Source organism: Hypanus sabinus, chromosome 20, assembly GCF_030144855.1.
Source record: "Hypanus sabinus isolate sHypSab1 chromosome 20, sHypSab1.hap1, whole genome shotgun sequence".
NCBI classification, from domain to species: domain Eukaryota; kingdom Metazoa; phylum Chordata; class Chondrichthyes; order Myliobatiformes; family Dasyatidae; genus Hypanus; species Hypanus sabinus.
Window position 1 is genome coordinate 635,888 of NC_082725.1, and position 23,387 is coordinate 659,274.

The 23,387-nt window shown below is 41.7% G+C and overlaps 1 long non-coding RNA gene across 1 annotated transcript; it reads right to left on the reverse strand.

Annotated features, from left to right (window-relative positions):
- Positions 1-2,531: 2,531 nt before the first annotated feature.
- LOC132378217 (uncharacterized) lies at positions 2,532-23,382 on the reverse strand. Its single transcript, XR_009506923.1, has 3 exons — positions 23,247-23,382; positions 16,515-16,585; positions 2,532-3,485 (listed from the first exon to the last, which is right to left on the reverse strand). It is a non-coding gene; the product is annotated as an uncharacterized LOC132378217 (long non-coding RNA).
- Between the last annotated feature and the right edge of the window lie 5 nt (positions 23,383-23,387).

The following is a 23,387-nucleotide window of genomic DNA, read 5'->3' on the forward strand; positions in this document are numbered from 1 at the left end:
GCATTAACGGAAGTTAGAGAAGTCAAAGTTCATGCCATCAGGTTGGAGGCTACCCAGGCGGTATATAAGGTGTTGTTCCTCCAATCTGAGTTTGGATTCATTTTGACAATAGAGGAGGCCATGGATAGACATATCAGAATGGGAATGGGACGTGGAATTAAAATGTGTGGCCACTGGGAGATCCTGCTTTTTCTGGCAGACCGAGCGTAGGTGTTCCACGAAACGGTCTCCCAGTCTGCGTCGGGTCTCACCAATATATAAAAGGACACACTGGGAGCACCGGACGCAGTATACCACACCAGCCGACTCACAGGTGAAGTGTCGCCTTACCTGTAAGGACTGTCTGGGGCCCTGAATGGTGGTGAGGGAGGAAGTGTAAGGGCAGGTGTCGCACTTGTTCCGTTTACAAGGATAAGTGCCAGAAGGGAGATCGGTGGGAAGGGATGGGGGGGGGGGGGACGAGTGAACAAGGGAGTCACGTAGGGAGCGATCCCTGCGAAAAGCAGAAGGGGGGGGAGGGAAAAATGTGTTTGGTAATGGGATCCTGTTGGAGGTGGCGGAAGTGACTGAGAATTATATGTTGGACCTGGAGGCTGGTGGGGTGGTAGGTAAGGACAAGGGGAACCCTATCCCGAGTGGGGTGGCGGGTGGATGGGGTGAGGGCAGATGTGTGGGAAATGGGAGAGATGCGTATGAGAGCAGAGTTGATGGTGGACGAAGGGAAGCCCCTTTGCTTAAAAAAGGAAGACATCTCCTTCGTCCTGGAAAGAAAAGCCTCATCCTGAGAGCAGATGCAGCGGAGACGGAGGACTTGTGAGAAGGGGATAGCATTTTTGCAAGAGACAGGGTGGGAAGAGGAATAGTCCAGGTAGTTGTGAGAGTCTGTAGGTTTATAGTAGATATCGGTAGATAGGCCATCTCCAGGGATGGAGACAGAAAGATCAAGAAAGGGGAGGGAGGTGTCAGAAATGGACCAGGTAAATTTGAGGGCAGGGTGAAAGTTGGAGGCAAAGTTAATGAAGTCGATGAGCTCAGCACGCGTGCAGGAGGCAGTGCCAATGCAGTCATCAATGTAGCGAAGCAAAAGAGGGGGATGGATACCGGTATAGCCTTGGAACATGGACTGTTCCACAAAGCCAACAAAAAGGCAGGCATAACTGGGACCCATACAGGTGCCCATGGCTACACCCTTGGTTTGGAGGAAGTGGGAGGAGCCAAAGGAGAAATTATTGAGGGTAATAACTAATTCTGCTAGACGGAGGAGAGTGGTGGTAGAGGGGATTTGGTTAGGCTGCTCCCCATGAAATGTATCCACTGTTTTCTCCTTCACATCTCAATTTGAAATCCTAACCCTCTCCTAAATGACACTTGGACACTGTAAAGAATGATCAAAGTTGAATCTTCTGTTCTTGACTGGATATATTCAAATCAATTACCTGATCAAATATCTCTGCTCCTGCTCTTGGAAAGATTTTGAGAATCTTTTGTATATGTGGATAAGCCTACAAGAGGAGAGGCTGTACTTGATCTGGTATTGGGAAATGAACCTGGTCAGGTGTCAGGTCTCTCAGTGGGAGAGCATTTTGGAGATAGTGATCATAATTCTGTCTCCTTTACAATAGGATAAGAACAGACAAGGTAGGGAAACATTTCATTGGAGTAAGGGGAAATATGAGGTTATCAGGCAGGAACTTGGAAGTATAAATTGGGAATAGATGGCCTTAGGGAAATGTATGGCAGAGAAGTGACAAATGTTCAGGGGATATTTGTGTGGCATTCTGCATAGGTACATTCCAATGAGACAGGGAAAGGATGGTAGGGTACAAGAACCGTGGTGTACAAAGGTTGTTGTTGATCTAGTCAAGAAGAAGAACTTACGAAAGGTTCAAAAATAGGTAATGATAGAGATCTAGAAGATTTTATGGCTAGCAGGAAGGAGCTTAAGAATGAAATTAGGAGAGTCAGAAGCAGCCAAGAGAAGGCCTTGGCAGACAGGATTAAGGAAAACCCAAGGCATTCTACAAGTATGTGAAAAGCAAGAGGATTAGACATGAGAGAATAGGACCAATCAAGTGTGACAATGGAAAAGTGTGTATGAACCGGAGGAGATGGCAAAGGTACTTAATGAATACTTTGCTTCAGTATTCACTATGGAAAAGGATCTTGGCAATTGTAGGGGTGACTTGCAGCAGACTGTAAAGCTTGAGCATGTAGATATTAAGAAAGAGGATGTGCTGGAGCTTTTGGAAAGCATCAAGTTGGATAAGACACCAGGACTGGAGACCCAGGCTACTGTGGGAAGCGAGGGAGGAGATTGCTGAGCCTCTGGCGAAGATCTTTGCATCATCAATGAGGACGGAAGAGGTTCTGGAGGATTGGAGAGTTGCAGATGTTGTTCCCTTATTCAAGAAAAGGAGTAGGGATACCCAGGAAATTATAGACCAGTGAGTCTTACTTCAGTGGTTGGTAAATTGATGGAGAAGATCCTAAGAGGTAGGATTTATGAACATTTGGAGAGGCATAATATGATTAGAAATAGTCAGCATGGCTTTGTTAAAGGCAGGTCGTGCCTTACGAGATTGAATTATTATTATTTTTTAAATGTTATTGTATTTTTTTTTGCTCAGCATAACAAAACTTTCAATTTCCAGATACATTTACATTTACACTTCTTCCCCTCACAGATATCAGGTATCAGAACACTTCCATCAAAGTACAGACATCACCACAACATCCTATACAAAAGCCCTTATTAGTATAGCAGACAGGTTTACATCTATATACTGCAGAAAAGGTAGCCATGTTTTATGAAAACCATTTGTTTTTGAGTGTACCATACATTTCTAAAAGTCCAGAGGAATGTATTCCATGATTAATTTATACCAACCAAAAAGTCCAGGGGCCTTATTGGAAATCCAACAAAGTAAAATGTTCTTACTCGCACAAAAAGTCAGGATGTTAAAAAGTTTTTTCTGATGTGCATTAATAATACAACTACTGGGTAAGCCTAAGAGAAAAGACACTGGGTCCAGTTCAAGCTCCATCTTCAGAATCTTTTCCATTTCACCCAAAATATCACTCCAGTATGCCTGAAGTTTGGGACAAGTCCAAAAACAGTGGTTGAAAGTTCCAGTATTTACTTTACATTTAGAAAACATTGGAGAAACCCGTTTTAAATTTTGAGAGACGATCTGGAGTCAAATGGGCTCTAGGCAGAATTTTGACTTGCAATACTTTAGTTCTATTGCAAATTGAAATCTTCTTTGCATTATCACAGAAGTCTTCCCAAGTTTCAGCTGTAATTTCTTCTCCCAGCGTTTCTTCCCAAACCCTTCCCAGCTGCTCAGCCTCTCCACAAGAATATTCCCTCAAGATGCTGAAAAAAGTATTAATGGAGACTTCATGCTGAAGAACACTCTCTTTTCTATGTCAGAACTATAGAAATCAGTTAACAATGATGTTTTCTTCTGTATATAATCTCTTATCTGAAAGAAACGAAAAAGATCCTGGTTGAGTATATTAAATTTCTGTACTATTTGACTAAAAGACATCATCGTTCCTTCATCAAACAAATCTCCCAGATGGAAAATACCCTTAGAAATCCAAAGTTTAAATCCAGAATCCATTATGCCAGTCTGAAAATCTGGACTGCCGGTTATTGGAGTGAAGGGTGATATTTTTGCTGTGTTGCCCTCAATTCGTCACACTGCCCTCCAAGCTCTGACTGTATTAATTGTTATTGGATTGTGACAATATTCCTTAACCAGTTTCATCTTATTGAGGAAAAGCAAATTAATAAGAGGGCATTTTGCTTGTGAAGCTTCAATGTCTAGCCAAATTGAGGAGGGGGTAATGCAAACCCAGTCAACTACATAAGATAAAAAGGAACTTAATTGATATTTTTTGATGTCTGGAAAATCCAGACCCCCGAGACTACAGGGGAGCTGTATCTTAAGACATTTTAATACAGGGTCATTTTTTGTTCCAGATGTAAGAAACAAACCAGCCACTTATTTTTTTTAAGTATTTGTTGGGTAAAAATGACTGGAATCATTCGTATTGGGCAGAGCAGACGAGGAAGAATATTCATTTTGAGCAAGGATATTTGGCCAAGCCGAGAAATGAGAAGAGTGCTCCATTGCTCAAGATCCTGTCTGATTTTGTGTAAAGTTAGCTTTGAACAATTGATCAAACGTAGGTGTGATAAATATGCCTAAGTAAACAAAACCTGTCTGTGACCATTTAAAGGGGAAAACACCCTGAGTGTCAGGTACCTGCTGCAGATTCCCCAGCGGCATAGTCTCTGATTTAGTAAAGTTGATTTTATAACTCGAAAAGGCGCTAAATGAATTGATGCATTATATAAGGTGGCGCACTGATATAGCTGGGTTTGTTAAGAAAATTAGAACATTATCCGCATACAATGTAATTCTATGTGACTTTAGTTCTATGTCTGGAGCAGATACTTTGGGGTCTCACCAAATAGCCTCAGCCAATAGCTCGATCACTAGTGTGAAAAGTAGTGGTGATAAAGGGCAGATTACTAAAATTACCCAACCTAATGCCAATAGTGAGAATCGCAGCCAAAGAGTCATTATGAAGAACCTTCACCCACTTAATAAAATTATTGCCCAAACCAAATCGTTCTAAAGAGGAAAAAAGATACAGCCATTCAACACGATCAAGGGCCTTTTCTGCATCTAAGGAAACCACCAAGCCATCCACTGCCTGTTGCTGACATGCCTGAATCACATTAAGTAATCTTCTGATATTGTTAGATGATCTACGGCCTTTTACAAAACCCGTTTGATTCTCTTTTATGATAAAAGGTAACACAGTTTCTAATCACAATGCTAATGTTTTAAATAAGATTTTAAAGTCAACATTTAACACTGAAATAGGCCTGTAGGAGGCATAATCTTTAGGGCTCTTTCCTTTCTTAAGAATTAGGAAGATATTAGCTTCTCTCAATGATGGTGGGAGACCACAATTAAATGCACGATTGAACATGTTTACCATAGGCTCTGTTAATAACCATGAACTCTTTATAGAATTCACTAGCGAGTCCATCAGGACCAGGGGCCTTCACACTTTGGAGCTGTCTCACAGCTTCCTATATCTCATGTATAGATAACAGAGCATTGAGGAGGGACTCTTGTTCAGAAGAAATGCCTGAAAAAAAAATTCCTGAAAAAAAACTCCATCCTGGATTACCATCATTACATTGCTCAGATTGATACAATTTAGAATAAAAATTCTTAACCATAACATTAATCATTTTAGAATTACTAGTGAGGACTCCTTTCCCATCCCTAATTGAAGCAATAGTCTGAGAGACATTTTTCTTTCTAGCTAAATAAGCCAAACACCTACCTGGTTTTTCGCCATGTTCAGACAATTGTTGTTTAGCAAATGTCAATTTTCTTTTGGCTGCTTGTGTAAGTAAATAGTTTAGTGTATAGCATAAGTCTGTGATATTCTGTAAATTGGCTGCAGAAGGCTTATTAATATAATCCTTTTCAGCTGCCGCAAGCCTTGCTTCCACTAGGCACTGCTGTTCTGCAGCCTGTCGCTTCTTACTAGCAGAGTAGGAGATAATTAATCCCGTTGCATAGGCCTTAGTGGTTTCCCAGAGCATCGATGGACTCCTAACTGATTTAGAATTAACAGATAGGAAGGTTTTGAATTTGGAGGTAAAGTAGTCTATAAATTTATTATCTTTTAGAATAAAATGATTCAGCCTCCAATGTCTAGATCATGCTGAATTATCTTTGGGCTTAATATTTAAATATACTGCTGCATGGCCAGAAATAGTGATATTTCCAATTGAGCAAGATACAACTAAATCTAGGAGCATTTTGGAGGTTAGAAAAAAGTCTATTCTGGTGTAACAATTGTGTGGATTAGAAAAAAATGTGAAGTCTTTGTCTGAGGGATGTAACAACCTCTAGATATCCACAAATTCCAGTTTGATTGAATTTTTTGAGGATGTGACTAAACACATTGATGAAGATAGAGCAGTAGATGTACTGTAAATGGATTTTGGCAAGCCATTTGATAAGGTACCCCATGCAAGGCTTATTGAGAAAGTAAGGAGGCATGGGATCCAAGGGGATATTGCTTTGTGAATCCAGAAATGGCTTGCCCACAGAAGGCAAAGAGTGGTTGTAGATGGGTCATATTCTGCATGGAGGCCAGTGACCAGTGGTGCGCCTCTTGGATCTGTTCTGGGACCCCTACTCTTTGTGATTTTTATAAATGACCTGGATGAGGAAGTGGAGAGATGGGTCAGTAAATTTGCTGATGACACGAAGGTTGGGGGTGCTGTGGATAGTGTGGAGGGTTTTCAGAGGTTACAGTGGGACATTGTTAGGAAGCAAAACTGAGCTGAGAAGTGGTAGATGGAGTTCAACTCAGATAAGTGTGAGGTGGTTCATTCTGGTAGGTCAAATATGATGGCAAAATATAGCATTAATGGCAAGACTCTTGACAGTGTGGAGGATCAGAGAGATCTTGGGGTCCGAGTCCATAGGACACTCAAAGCTGCTATGCAGGTTGACTCTGTGGTTAAGCTGGCATATGGTGCTTTGGCTTTCATCAATTGTGGGCTTGAGTTTAAGAGCCGAGAGGTAATGCTGCAGCTATATGGGACCCTGGTCAGACCCCACTTGGAGTACTGTGCTCAGTTCTGGTCGCCTCCACTACAGGAAGGATGTGGAAACCACAGAAAGGGTGCAGAGGAGATTTACAAGGATGTTGCCTGGATTGGGGAGTATGCCTTATGAGAATAGGTTGAGTGAAATCGGCCTTTTCTCCTTGGAGCAACGAAGGATGAGAGGTGATCTGATAGAGGTGTACAAGATAATGAGAAGCATTGATCATGTGGATAGACAGAGGCTTTTTCCCAGGGCTGAAATGGCTAGCATGAGAGGGCATATTTTTAAGGTGCTTGGCAGTAGGTACAGAGGAGATGTCTGGGGTAAGTTTGTTTTTTTACACAGAATGTGGTGAGTGCGTGGAATGGGCTGCCGGCAGCGGCGGTGGAGGCCGAATCGATAGGGTCTTTTAAGAGACTCCTGGATGAATACATGCAGCTTAGAAAAATAGAGGGCTATGGGTAAGCCTGGGTAGTTCTAAGGTAAGGACATGTTTGGCACAACTTTGTGGGGCGAAGGGCCTGTATTGTGCTGTGGGTTTTCTATGTTTCTATCTTCAAAACTCAGGACAAGAGATCCTGTTATATTTTTACTTATTCCAGAAGAGAAAAAATTGAATTTCAGAAAGTGACAAATTTAATCTTTATTGTTTTTGTGCATTAAAATGTTAATGTATTTAGTGCTATTGCTACAAAAATTGTTGAAAATCAAGCCTGAAACAATAAAGTGATTTCCACCCAGACACAAACACTAAATCAGCAGAGGTATGATTCCTGATGGCAGTTAATTTGGTTCAGTCCAGACTGAAGCAGGCAATAAAATCTCTTCCTCAGGATAATAATGGGATATTCCTGGTAAATGTGCAGTTCCAATTGTATCTGTACTTGCTGATGTTATTGAACATCTCTGATTCTCTCAAGTTCAAGTTTATTGCCATCTGACTGTACATACCATATATACAACCAAATGAAACAATTTTCCTCCAGACCATGACGCACCCACATAACATATATCACAAACAATACATAAGCCAAAATATTATACTATAAATAAGTTAATAATATAATTCATGTCATAAAGCACAACACAGGTAAACAGTAAACAGTGCATTAAATAGTTCACTGTCCTACTAATGAGACCTCGGTGGTGGCAGGGTATACATTAGACCAGAAGACCATAAGACATACGAGCAGAAACAGGCCATTTGGCCATCGAATCTGCTCTGCCATTCAAACATGACTGATTTTTTTCTACCCTCCTCAGTCCCACTCCCTAGCCTTCTCCCTGTAACCTTTGATGCCATGTCCAATCAAGGACCTATCAACCTCTGCCTTAAATACACCCAATGACCTAGCCTTCACAGCTGCCTGTGGTAACATATTCCACAAATTCACCAACCTCTGGCAAAATAAATTTCTCCACATCTGTATAGGTAAGTATATAGTGGATGGGTAGAGTGAGTGGGCATGAAAATGGATACAGTAAAGAAATGGTTAACAATTAGAAATTTATGGGCCTGTTATGTTGTTGGGCAGATTGCCCCTTGATACTAAATAAGAGGAGGACGATATATGACCCTGGTATACCAGATAACATGCCTGAGAACAAGCTAAAAGTGCTGATTTGCGTAAAAGCTATCAATTATCTTGTCTCTAAAAATATTTTTTTTACATCGTTTGATTGTAAGCTTAATAGGGGGGCAAAGGCCGATTGTTGAAGGTCATACCAACCTTGGTACTTGCAAGTGTAGAGGACGTATGTTGGCTTAATATGTGACCGGGACTTGGATTGACTAAGTTGGGGTTGTGTAAACATTGGATTGGATGCCTAGCTCCTTCCAGCTGGACTGGGAGGTGGTGATAGTGCTATAAAGATGGGCAAGTTCCTTCTTGGGCAGACCGCTCGCCTGGGTCCCACCTTCAGGCTGAGCATTTGAACCGGTACCAAGGACCTCCACCCTAGCCAGTTCATGGTTGATCTCCTGGTCAGGGACCACACAGACATTGCTAAGTATATTCGGCGGTGTAGACTACTAGGGGTTGCTTTAGTTAGCCCTACCTATTAGTGGTGTAGGTAGTGTACAATATAAAGCATTTCTCACAACTGCCTATTTTCTTCTCTGTATTAACAATAAAGTGGGTTTTGAAGGAACTACCAAGTTTGGGTCCATTTGTTCAAGCGAAACCAAAGAGTTGCAGCATCCACTCATTATGATTATTCTATTTAGATCTTAGATTTGTGGAACAGCATCTCTGTTTTAAATGGACAGCCCTCTATCCTGAGGCTGTGCCGTCTTGTCCTAGACTCCTCCACCATGCGAAACATTCTTTCTACATGTACTCTGTCTAGGCCTTTCAACATTCGAAAGATTTCATTAAGATCCCCTTTCATCCTTCCAAATTCCAGCAAGTACAGACCCAGAGGTATCAAATGTTCCGCATATGATAATCTTTTCATTCTTGGAATCATCCTTGTGAAACTCCTCCAAAGCCTCTCTAATACAAGCACATATTTTCTTAGATGAGGAGCCCAAAACTGTTCAGAGTACTTAAGATGGGACTTCACTAGTGCCATGTCACATCCTTGCATTTGCCTTCCTCACCACCGACCATGCATTTTCCAACATTGTATTTCATTTGCCACTTACTTGCCCATTCTCCTAATCTGTTCAAGTCCTTCTGCATCTTACCTTTTTCCTCAACACTACATGTTCCTCCACTAGTCTTCATATCATCTGCAAACTTGGCAACAAAGCCAACTATTCCATCATCTAAAACATTGATATACAACATATAAAGAGGTGATCCCAACATCGACCCCTGAGGAATACCACTAGTCACTGACAGCCAATCAGAAAAGGATCCTCTTATTCCCACTCACTGCCTCCTACCAATCAGCCAAATACTCTAAACATATTAGTAACCTTCCTGTAATACTATGACCTCTTAACTTGGCAGGCAGCCTCATGTGTGGCACCTTGTAAAAGGCCTTCTGAAAGTCTAGATATACAACATCCACTATACCCCTTTTATTTTGTAATCTCCTCAAAGAATTAAGGAAATCATGCTGACTTTGTCCTTTCTTGTCCTGTGTTGCCAAATATTCCAGAACCTCATCCTTAACAATTGACTCCAACAGCTTCCCAGCCACTGAGGTCAGGTTAGCTGGTCTATAATTTCCTTTCTGCTGTTTCATAATTTCTTAAAAGAGTGGAATTAGTGTCACAAATAAGTGGGGGTGGAGGGGGAGGATGAGGGAGAAGACCAAGGTGATACTCTCAGGAGCTTTTACTGTCCTCTGAAGGCTCTTGCAGTTTGATGCCTTGCAAATTCCAGACTATACAATGATGCTCCTGCAGAAAGTTCTTAGAATTGAGGCAAGGAACCTTACATGTCTCAATATCCACAGCAAGTGCAGATGCGCTGTGCACTCTTGATTAGAGAGGGGGTGTTGTGGGTGCAGAATTTTCTCCTCTCAGTGGGGAGAGAATTCAGAAATCAAAATTGCAAAGGGATTTTGGGGTTCTGGCACAGGATTTCCTAAAGGTTAATTTGCAGTTTGTGTCAGTAGTGAGGAAGGCAAATGTATTGTTAGCATTCATTTCAAAAGGACTAGAATATAAAAGCAAGGCTGTGTAAGCCACTGGTTAGACCACATTTAGAATATTGTGAGCAGTTTTGTCAAGTCAAGTTTATTGTCATTTCAACCATAAGCTGCTGGTACAGTAGACGGTAAAAATGAAACAACGTTCCTCCAGGACCCTGGTGTTACATGAAACATAAAACTACACTAGACTATGTGAGACAGCACAAGGCTACACCAGACTATATAAAACAACATAAAAATTGCACTAGACTACAGACCTGCATAGGACTACATAAAGTGCACAAAAGAGTGCAGGGCAGTACAATAATTGATAAACAAGACAATAGGCACAGTAGAAGACAAATTACAATATAATAATAAATGATGTAGATGTCAGTCTAGACTCTGAGTATTGAGGAGTCTGATGGTTTGGGGGAAGAAACTGTTGCTCAGTCTGGTTGTGACAGCCTGAATGCTTTGGTACCTTTTGCCAGATGGCAGGAGGGAGAAGAGTTTGTGTGAGGGGTGCATGGGGTCCTTCACAATACTGTTAGCTTTGCGGGTGCAGGTATGGTGTAAATGTCTGTAATAGTGTGAAAAGAGACCCTGATGGTCTTCTCAGCTGACTTCACTATCTGATGCAGGGTCTTGTGATCTGAGACGGTGCAATTCCCGAACCAGGCAGTGATGCAGCTGCTCAGGATGCTCTTGATACATCCTCTGTAGAATGTGGTGAGGATTGAGAGTGGGAGATGGACTTTTCTCAGCCTTCACAGAAAGTAGAGACGCTGCTGGGCTTTCTTGGTTATGGAGCTGGTGTTGAGGGACCAGGTGAGATTTTCCGCCAGGTGAACACCAAGAAATTAGGTGCTCTTAACGATCTCAACGGAGAAGCTGTCAATGTTCAGTGGAGAGTGGTCGCTCTGTGCTCTCCTGAAGTCAACAACCATCAAAATAAACTCATTTGGACCCCATATCTAAGAAAGGATGTGCAAATGTAGGAGAGAGTCCAGAAGGGGTTCATGAAAATGATCTCAGCAATTAAAGGGCTAATGCATGAAGAGGATTTGATGGCTCTGGGCCTGTACTTGGTGGAGTTTAGAAGGATGAAGTGGGGGAGGGTGGTTGTAGTTGAACATTACCATGGAGACGATGTATCCAGTAGGGAGGGAGTCTAGGTCCAGAGGATACAGCCTCAGAATAGAAGGACCTTCCTTCAAACAGAGATGAGGAACATCTGCTAGCTGGTCTGCACATCCTCTGAGCACTCTACCAGGAATGTTGTCTGGTCCAGCAGCCTTCCGTGGGTTGACCCTGCACAAGGTTCTTCTCACATCAGCCACGGTGAGACACAGCACCTGGTCATTTGTAGGAGGGATGGACTTCCTCGCCGCCACCAAGTCATTTTCCGGCTCAAAACGGGTATAGAAGTTGTTCAGCGCATCTGGGAGGGAGGCATCACCAACATAGTCAGGTGATGTTGTCCTGTAATTGATGATGTCCTGGATGCCCTTCCACATGCACCTCATGTCGTCGCTGTCCTGGACGTGGCTGTGGATTTGCTGGGCTTGTGTACGCTTTGCCCCTCTGATGGCCCGGGACAGTTAAAGCAGAGGTTGGATTAGGTTGAATTACCTAATTCTGCTCCTATGTCTTATGGTCTTATGGAGAGCACAATGCTGTGAGCAGTCACCAAAGCAGACAGCAGGCCTGATCCACCTAGCATTGCCATCTGCTTACAATTCCCTCAGCATGAAGATATCACATATGTTTCATGTGGTACACTGTCATAAGGGAAGTCTCACGATTTATGCTGTAGGATTGGAAAACATTCCTGCTAATGAGGAAAACCCTTATTTGGTGTGGAACAAATGGTGGTCTGCAGCAACAGAAGGTTAGTTGGTGATGGTAAATTGGCCCTAGCATGCAGAAGAGTGGTAGAATATGGGGAATTGATGAGAATATTGGAGAAATAAATTGGGATGAGTATAGATGGTCAGTCCAGACAGATTTAATCAGCTGTGGAACCTGTTTCTCTGCTAAAGTTACTTGATGGGTATCTCAGCCACCAAATTCTGGAGAAAACACTCTCTGCTGATTTAGAGACATTCAGGACTTTGGAAGACATTTGACAAGCCAGTAGCTGGGAATGAAGCTACCTAGACTTGCTTAAAAACCAACAGGAGGCAACTAAAAAAAGCATAAGGAGAGAAGAGATGAAATATGAAGGTAAGATAGTCAAAATATCAAAGAGGGTACCAAAAGTTGTTTCAGATATATAGAGTAAAAGAGGTGAGAGTGAATATTGGACCACTGGAAAATTATGCTGGAGAAGTACAACTGGGGTACAAAGAAACAGCAGACAAATTAATTAAGTATTTTGCATCAGTCTTTACTGTGGAAGAGACTAGTAGTATTCCAGAAATACATGAGTTTAACAGGGCAGAAAGTGATTGTAGTTGCTGTTACTAAAGAGAAGGTGCTTGGGAATCTGAAAAGTCTGAAGATAGTTTAGTCACCTAGACCAGATGGACTTACATCCCAGGGTTCTGAAAGAGGTAGCTGAAGAGATTATGGAGGCATTATCAATAGTCTTTCAAGAATCACTAGATTCTGGAATGGTTCCAGAGAACTAAAAAGTTGCAAATGTCACTCTATTCTTCAAGGGAAGGAGGCAGAACAAAGAAAATTGTAGGCCAGTTAGCCTGCCTTCAGTGGTTGGGAAGATGTGGGAGCCCATTTTTAAGGATGAGGTTTCAGGGTACTTGGAGGCTCATGATAAAATAAGCCAAAGTCAGCATGGTTTCCTTCATGGAAATCTTGTCTGACAAATCTGTTGGAATCATTTGAGGAAATAACAGGCAGAATAGACAAAGGAGAGTCAATGGATGTTGTTTACTTGGAATTTCTGAAGGTCTTTGACAAGGTACCACACAAAAGGTTGTTTAACAATATAAGAGCCTGTGGCATTACAGAAATATACTAGCATTGATAGAAGATTGGCTGACTGGCAGGAGGCAAAAAGTGGGAATAAAGGGGCATATTCTGGTTGGCTGCCAATGTTGGTGTAGGGACCCCTTCTTTTCACATTATATGTCAACAATTTGGATGATGGAATTGATGGCATTGTGGCCAAGATATATGGAGGGGTAGGTACTGCTGAGGAAGCAGGGAGTCTGCGGAAAGACGTGGACAGATTGGGAGAATGGGCAAAGAAGTGGCAGATGGAATATGGTGTAGGTTAGTGTATGGTCATGCACTTTGGAAGAAGGAATAAAGATGTAGATTATTTCCTAAGTGGGAAGAAAATTCAAAAATCTGAGTTGCAAAGGGACTTGGAGTCCTTGTGTAGGACTCTCTAAAGTTTAACTTGCAGACTGAGTCGGTGAATCTGTGGAATTCATTGCCACAGATGGCTGAGCAGACCTGATCATTCAGTATATTTAAAACTGAGGTTGATAAGTTCGTGGTTAGTCAGTAAATCAACGGTTACAGGGAGAAGGCAAGAAAATGGGGGTTGAGAGGGATAATAAATCAGCCGTGATGGAATGGCAAAGCAGATTTGATGGGCCGTGAGGCCTAATTCTGCTCCTATGTCTTATGGTCTTAAAATGCATATGCCACCTTATCCAGTTTTTCAGCTATGGTGCTTACAGGTTATAAGGAAGTGCAAAATTTTCATGCATATTTACATGTACAAACAGATCTGGGTTAGGTTGTAAAGGTTCCTGAGAATTGTGCATAAGCTGATTTCTCTGAAAGTCAGAAATGACTACATCCACATATACAACTACAGATGTCAGTTACAATAAACCTAATTCTGAAACTATAACTCTTTTATTTCTTTAAATATTCACCACAACACTACTCTACACATAATTAAACAAATGGAATTTACACTAAGTAGCCATGTATTAGGGACACGAGTGGAATCAGTATTGTTTTCTGCTGCTATAGCCCATCCACCTCAAAGTTTGATGTGTTGTGCATTCAGAAATGTTCTTCTGTGCACCACTGTTGTAACACATGCTCATTTGTGTTACTGTCACCTTCTTGTCAGCTTGAACCAGTCTGGCCATTGCTCTCTGACCTCTCTTATTAAAAAGGCATTTTGGCCACAGAACTACTGCTCACTGGCTGTTTTTTTGTTTTTCATTCTCTAACTCTAGAGACTGTTGTGCATGAAAATCACATGGAGATTAGCAATTTCTAAGATACTCAAACCAATCCAACCGACACTAACGATCATTTCACAGTCAAAGCCACTTAGATCACATTTCTTCCCCCATCTGATGTTTGATCTCAACAACATGTGAATCCTTTGACCATGTCTGCACACTTTTATGCACTGAGTTGCTGCCATATGATTGGCTGAGTAGATATTTGCATTATCAAACAGGTGTACAGGTGTACCAAATAGAGTGGCCACTGAGTGTATATTGTACCCACTCATTAATGAATACTACAAAACATTTAACTATTGTATTGTATTATTATTATTATTATTGTAAGTACTGGCATAACCAAGCACCCTCCTTTCTCCTGATGAAGGGTTTTGGCCCAAAATGTTGTCACTACCTCCTCCCATAGGTGCTGTCTGGCCTGCTGAGTTCTGCCAGCATTTTGTTTTTTATTACCTTCCTTTCTCAATTGCTAGGAACTCTCATATATTCGAAAACTTCTACACGTGTACCCTGAAGAGTATTCTGACTGGCTACTGGCTGTGTCACTGTCTGTTGTGGTATGGTGGGGGGGGGGGGGGGGCGACCGCACATGATTGAAATAAGTAGCAGAATGTCGTAAAACTAATCAGCTCCAGCAAGGGTACTAGACTCCATATTATCCAAGACATCTTCAAGGAGAAGCGCCACTCTCAGGAAGACAGGGTCCATCATTAAGGACCCCCACTACACAGGTCCTCCCCTCTTCTCATTGTTACTGTCAGGAAGGAGGTATAGGAGCCTGAAGGCACACACTCAGGAACAGCTTTTTCCCCTCTGCCATCCAATTTCCAAATGGACATTGAACCCCTGAACACTACTTTTCTTAAAAATTTCTGTTTTTGCACCACTTGTTTTAACTTACCTATTTAATACACACACACACGTAAAGAAATGGTAATTCATTTTTTTTCTATATTTGCCACTTATTGCATTGTACTGCTGCCGCAAAGTTAACAGATTCCACAACATATCTGGTGATATTAAACCTCATTCTGATTAATCTAGAGGCATTCAGTATTCTGGCTTTCTGGCAATTTACTTAAATATAGTTGTGTAGGCCTAATTGCTTAATGCTATTGTGTAGTGACTTTGTAGATATTTCCACTGGAACAATGTATACTCTGTTCATGTTCCATAGTCTTTCAATTTCATCTTTTAATTCAGCATATTCCTGATGTTTTTCACATTGATTTATATATGCTTACAATGGCTATATCTATTAAGTAAGTTGTTCTTGCTGGTTTATCCAGTAATATTATATTTGGATGGCTATTATGGATTTTCCTATCGGTAATAATGGATTGGTCATAATATAATTTGTAGGACTGATTATAAAACTGGATCAGGCTTGTATTTATAGTAAGGTATGGTGTCTTTTAAAAGTTTGTATTTTAAAGAACAATTTTGGGAATGATGTTTCCCAGTTGATTGTGACTGTGTGAGTAATCAGATTGAGTTAAACTGCTACAGGATTCTGTAATGTATTGGATTGTTTCTGGTTTTCCTTGGCATTTTATACATTTACCTTCTTGAACTTGTTGGCGTTTATTAAGTAATTTGGTATTTTTTCGTGTTGGCCAGCTGGTCCTGTATTCCAACAAGGGATCTGTTCCTGGGAAGAGGTCTCCAACTCTGACCCAGGCATTTGTTGCTTGTCAATACCTAGTCTGCTTAGATCATGGGGATAAACTCTTAGGGTCATGGAGGGTCAAACTCTTCCATTGGTTAACCTTTTCTACAATAATCATTTTTCTGGAATGTGCTTTCATTTAAGTTTAGTGGTGTGTACTTCTTATCAGAATTACATATGCTCACATGGAGTGCTGAAACCTGTTTTTGTTGGTGAAAATATATATTTATTCAGAGATACAGCACAGAATTTTGGTTCTTTGAGCTGTGCCACCTAGCGACCCCCGAATTAACTCAAGCCTAATCACAGGACAATTTATAATGACCAACAGGTACATCTTTGAACTGTGGGAGGAAACTGGAACACTCAGAGGAGAACACAGGGAGAACTACAAACTTCTTACAGACAGCAGCAGGCTACCTTATAAGTTTTATCTGATTGTTGTGTATAGTTTAATGTCTTATTCCTCTTCCTCCTTCTGTCCCAGGTACCTGTAATGTTAATATAAGTGCATTTGAGTGTACATAGTGTTTTTTAAAATTTGACATTTCAGTTCTTACTTTTCTTTGTAAATTTTCTAGATTGGTTTTGGACCAAGATATTATGTCAAAAGAACACATAAACATCAGTATAGTGAAAGTGTTTATTGCCTTTGTTATATTTTTACTATTGAGCTCTGTTTGGCAGATTTTCTTAAGTTTGAAGTAAATTCTGACAAACGTTTTCCTCTTATTGCACTATGATCTATTTTCTTTGCTTGTTGATATCCCAGATATTCATGTTTCATGTTCATCCATCAGTTGTATTGTGCTGCTCTTTTCCACCTTTCTTTATGTTTAATCTTCTACACTTGTCTAGTCCAAAGTTCATGTTTATATTTTTAGAAAATATTTCTACTATTTGAATTAATTGCTTTAGCTTTACTGATGAAGGAATATATAATTTCAAATCACCCAGGTATAGAAGATGTGTCAAGATATAATTAATTTTGTTGTTTTTGATTTGATACCCTATTTTCATCTGATTAGTTAAATTAGAGAGCAGGTTTGAAGCTAGACAAAACCACAGAGAGTTGCCCTGGAAAATGCCTCAATTTGTTTTGATAATGATGGTTGTGCTTTTGGTTGTTAATAGATAGGGTGAGGTGACTATAGCACGCCAAAGCTTCATCAGATGTTGAAGGAATTTCACAAGTATTGGGTGTAGTGTATATTGAGAGCTTCTATTATCTGTGAGTATGAGACACATTGTAATCAAATGTTTTTGGGTAGTCAACATAACAACATGAAAGATTTCTGTTGTTTCACTGGGCTTAATTTAGAGTTACAGAATCTATTATCATAGAACATAGAAATCTACAGCATATTACAGACTCTTCGGCCCAACCATATAACCTACTTTAGAAACTGCCTAGAATTACCTTACCGCATAGCCCTATATTTTTCTAAGCTCTATGTACCTGTCTAACAGCCTCTTAAAAGACCCTATTGTATCCACCTCTATCACCGTCACCAGCAGTGCATTCCATGCATCCAGCACTCTCTGTGTTAAAAACTTACACCCGACATCTCCTCTATACCTACTTCCAAGCACCTTAAAACTGTGCCCTCTCGTGTTAGCCATTTCAGCCCTGGGAAAAAGCCTCTGACTATCCACATGATCAATGCTTCTCACCATCTTATACACCTCTATCATGTTTCCTCTCATCTTCCATCACTCCAAAGAGTAAAGGCCAAGTTCACTCAACCTATTCTAGTAAGGCACTGTCTACTCCAGGCAACATCCTTGCAAATCTCCTCTGCACTCTTTCTATAGTATCCACCTCCTTCCTGTAGTGAGGTGACCAGAACTGAACACAGTACTCTAAGTGGGGTCTGACCAAGGTCTTGTATAGCTGTAACATTACCTCACAGCTCTTGAACTCAATCCCAAGGTAGATGAATGTCAACACACCATATACCTGCCCAGCAGCTTTGAGTGTCCAATGGACACAGACCCCAAGATCTCTCTGATTCTCCACACTGCCAAGAGTCTTACCATTAATATTATAGTCTGCCTTCAAAATTGACCTACTGAAATGAACCACTTCACACTTATCTGGGTTGAACTCCATCTGTGACTTCTCAGCCCAATTCTGCATCCTATTGATGTAGCTCTGTAACCTCTGACAACCATCCAGACTAACTTCAACACCTCCAACTTCTGTGTCATCAGAAAACTTACTAACCCACTCTTCAACTTCTTCATCCAGGTCATTTATAAAAACCACAAAGAGCAGGAGTTCCAGAACAGATCCCTGCGGAACATCACTGGTCACTGACTTCCAGGCAGAATACAAACCATTTACAACCACCCTTTGCCTCCTGTGGGCAAGCCAATTCTCAATCCACAAAGCAAGGTCTCCTTGGATCCCATGGCTCTTTACTTTCCAAATGAGCCTTACATGGGGAGCCTTATAAAATGCCTTACTGAAATCCATATACACAACATTCACTGTTCTACTTTCATCAATGTGTTTTGTTACATTCTCAAATAATTAAATCAGGCTTGTAAGGCATGACCTGGCCTTGACAAAGCCTAATCAGATTATGTCTTTCCAAATGCTCATAATTCCTGCCTCTCAGAATCTCCTCCAACAATTTGCTCCCCAATGAACTAAGACTCATTGGTCTATAATTTCCTGGGTTATCTCTACTTTCTTTCTTGAACAACGGAACAACATTTGCAATCCTCCAATCCTCTGGTACTTCTCCTCTCCCCATTGATAATGTAACGATCATCACCAGAGACTCAGCAATCTCCTCCTTTGTTTCCCACGGTAGCCTGGGGTATATCTCGTCTGGTCCCGGACTAATCTAACTTAATGCTTTTGAAAAGTTCCAGCACATCCTCTTTCTTAATGCTTATATGCCCAAATGTTTCAGTCTGCTGCAAGTCACCCCCACAATTGCCAAGGTCCTTTACCCTGGTGAACTACCTCTGCCTAGTTTTAGCTGTATAGGACCTTGGTCAGACTCCACTTGGAGTACTGTGCTCAGTTCTGATCACCTCACTACAGAAAGGATGTGGAAGCCATAGAAATGATGCAGAGGAGATTTACAAGGATGTAGCCTGGATTGGAGAACATGCTTTATGCAAACAGGTAGAGTGAACTTGGCCTTTTCTCCTTGGAGCGACAGATGATGAGAGGTGACCTGATAGATGATGAGAGGCATTGATCGTGTGGATAGTCAGAGGCTTTTTCCCAGGGCTAGAATGGCTAAAACGAGAGCACATAGTTTTAAGGTGCATGGAAGTAGGTACAGAGGGGATGTCAGCAGTAAGCTTTTCAGGCAGAGAGTGATGATTGCGTGGAATAGGTTGCAATAAGGTGGAGGTGGATACAATAGGGTCTTTTAAGAGACTTCTGGATAGGTACATGGAGCTTAGAAAAATAGAGGGCTACGGGTAACCTTATATCCTGCTGTGGGTTTTCTATGTTTGCTATCTCCTCCGACTCCATGCACACATTTCCACTAGTGCACTGGTTTGATCCTATTCTCACACAGCTTATCTTCTTGCTCTTCATATACTTGTAGAATGCCTGGGCATTTTCCTTAATCCTGCTCACCAAGGTCTTCTCATGGCCCCTTCTAGCTCTCCTAATTTCATTCTTAAGCTCCTTCCTGGCAACCTTGTAATTTTGTAGAACTCTTTCTGTACCTAGTTTCATGAACCTTTTATAAGCTTTTCTTTTTAAATGCTTTTTCCACATCCTTTGCACACCATAGTTCTCTTACCCTACCATCCTTTCCCTACCTCAATGGAACATACCTTTGCAGGACACCATGGAAATGTTCCCTGAACATTTGTCACATTTTTGCTGTGCATTCCCCTGAAAATATCTGCTCCCAAGTTCTTTCCTAACAGCATCGTATTTCCTCCTAACCTAATTAAATGTTTTCCCAAATTGTCTGCTCCTATTCTTCTCCAGCGCTATGATAAAGCCTCCAAAATGCTCTCCCACCAAGAGGTTTGACATTTAACCAGGTTCATTTTCCAATACCAGATCAAGTACAGCCTCTCCTCTAGTTTCATCCTCTAGTTATATGTCTTATCTACATATTGCATCAGGAAACCTTCCTGAACACACCTGACAAACACCATCCCATCCAAACCCCTTGCTCTAAGGAGATGCCATTCAATATTAGGGAAGTTAAAATCTCACATCACAATAACCCTACTATTGTTGCACTGTTCCAGAATCTGCCTCCCTATCTACTCCTCGAAGTGCCTGTTACTATCGGGTGGTCTATAAAAAACACCCAGTAGAGTTATCGCCCCCTTCCTGTTTCTGACCCACCCCCAGACACTCAGTAGATAATCCCTCCATGACTTTCTCCTTTTTGCAGCCATGACACTATCTCTGATTAGCAACGCCATGCCTCCACCTCTTTTGCCACCCTCCCTGTCCTTTTTGAAACATCTAAACCCTGGCACACTCAGCAGCCAATCCTGCCCCTGAGACATCCAAGTGTCTGTAATGGCCACAATGTCAAAGTTCCACGTATTGATCCACACCCTAAGTTCATCTGCATTGTTTATGATATTTCTTGCATTAAAATACACATCTCAAACCATCAGGCTGAGTACATCTTTGCTCGATCATCTGCCTATCCTTCCTCACAAACTTCCTACAATCTGTCTCTACTTGTGCCCCAACCACCCCATCCTCTGCCCCTTCACTTCAGTTCCCATCACTGCAAATCTAGTTTAAACGCTCCCCAATAGCATTAGCAAACCTCCCTGCCAGGATATTGGTCCCCTTCAGCAACCTGTCCTTTTTATATAGGTCACACCTGCCCCAGAAGAGGTCTCAGTGATCCAGAACCTGAATCCCTGCCCCCGCTCCAATTCTTCAGCCACGCATTTATCCTCCACCTCATTCTATTCCTATCCTCACTGTCGCATGGCACAGGCAGCAATCCCAAGATTACTACCCCTGAGGTCCTGCTTCTTAGCTTCCTTCCTAATTCTCTGTATTCTGCTTTCAGGACCTCCTTCCTCTTTCTACCTATGTCATTAGTACCAATGACCTCTGACTGCTCACCCTCCCATTTCAGGATATCGTGGACACCTTCAGAAACATCACAAACCCTGGCACCTGGAAGGAAAACTACCATCCTTGTTTCTTTTTCCCAACAACAGGGTCACCTATCTGTCCCCCTAACTATAGAGTCCCCAATTACAGCTGCCATCCTGTTCCATTCCCTACCCTTCTGAGTCACAGGGCCAGACTTGGTGCCAGAGGCACGGTCACTGTTGCCTTCCCCCAGTCAGGTTGTTTCCTGCTCTGCCCACCCTAGTAGTACTCAAAATGGAGTACTTATTGGTAAGGGGATGGCCACAGGGGTGCTTTCCACTACCTGATGTTCTCTCTTCCCTCCCCTGACAGGCACCCTCTTATCTGTCTCATGTGGCCCTGGTGTGACTACCTGCCTGTAGCTCCTATCATTCACCACCTCACTTTCCTTAACAAGCCGATGGTCATTGAGCTGCAGCTCAAATTCCCTAACTCATTCTCTAAGGAGCTGCATCTCGATGCCCCTGGTGCAGATGTGGCCACCAGGGAAGCTGGAAGTCTCCAGGATATCCCATATCTGACACCCAGAGCAGAAAACTGGTCTTGCAGTCGTACCCACTATTCTTAAGTTAGAGGTAAAAAGAGATCTAAAAGTAACTTACTTCCTTACTTCACTTAGACCTGTCCTCACCAAAGCTTCAATGAGCTAAAGCCCTACTACTCTGACTCACCCTACTTTGATGACTGCTCCTTCAAGGACCACTCCGCTAGGCTGTTTTTTTATTTTGGAACCTTCTCAGTGGCCTTGTGCAATGATGAGCTACTGTGTTTGAGCACTTCTTCCAATCAAATCTTCCGCTGAAGGTTAGTTAGGAAGATTCAGTCGCTAGGTATACATGGTGAGGTAATAAATTGGATTAGATATTGGCTCAATGGGAGAAGTCAGAGAGTGGTAGTGGAGGATTGCTTTCTCTGAGTGGAGGCCTTTGACTATTGGTGTGCCACAGGGATCAGTGCTGGGTTCATTGTTATTTGTTATCTATATCAATAAGCTGGATGATAATGTGGTAAATTGGATCAGCAAATTTGCTGATGAAACAAAGATTGGAGGTGTAGTGGACACTGAGGAAGGTTTTCAAAGCTTGCAGAGGGATCTGGACCAGCTGGAAAAATGGGCTGATAAATGGCAGATGGAGTTTAATACAGACAAGTGTGAGGAATTGCACTTTGGAAGGAAAAACCAAGGTAGAACATACAAGGTAAATGGCAGGGCACAGGAGTGCAGTAGAACAGAGGGATCTGGGAATACAGATACAAAAAAAGTATTGAGTATAAGAATTGGAATGTTATAGTGGGGTTGTATAAGGCATTGGTGAGGCTGAATTTGGAGTATTGTGGCAGTTTTGGTCAACTAATTACAGGAAGGATATTAATAAGGTTGAAAGAGTGCAGAGAATGTTTACAAGGATGTTGCCGGAACTTGAGAAACTGAGTTATCAAGAAAGGTTGAATAGATTAGGGCTTTATTCCCTGGAGTGTAGAAGACCAAGGGGAGACTTGATAGAGGTATATAATATTATGACGGGTATAGATGGAGTGAATGCAAGCAGGCTTTTTCCACTGAGGCTAGGGGAGAAAAAAAACAGAGGACATGGGTTAAGGATGAAGGGGGTGAAGTTTAAAGGGAACATTAGGGGGGTATTTTTCACACAGAGCTGCCAGATGATGTGGTAAATACTGGCTCACTTTTAACAGTTAAGAAAAACTTGGACAGGTACAGGTGTATGGAGGGATATGGCCCTGGTGCAGGTCAGTGGGACTAGGCAGAAAAATGGTTCAGCACAGCCAAGAAAGGCCAAAAGGCCTGTTTCTGTGCTGTAATGTTCTATGGGTCTATGAAAGAAACTGCTCATTTTTTAAATCTTCTTGCAGCCTTGCACGACGACAAGCCACTGTGTCTACGCACTTCTCCCAATCGAATCAGTTGTTCTTTATATCCTTTCTGCTCTTCTACAGGTACATTGTGGTTATCTAAGTGAGTGGTGACTAGTTGCGAGAGGCATGATATTACAATTTTATATATACTGTACCTGTTTCATCCCAAATCAAAACTTTACTTCATCTTCTACGGACATATGATTTGTACTTCCAGTTTTCCATTCAAGCATGCTGCTTCGCGTGAGGAAGGTTTTTCTCCGCACCCTAGCTTTCTCACCATTCTGTCCGTCCCA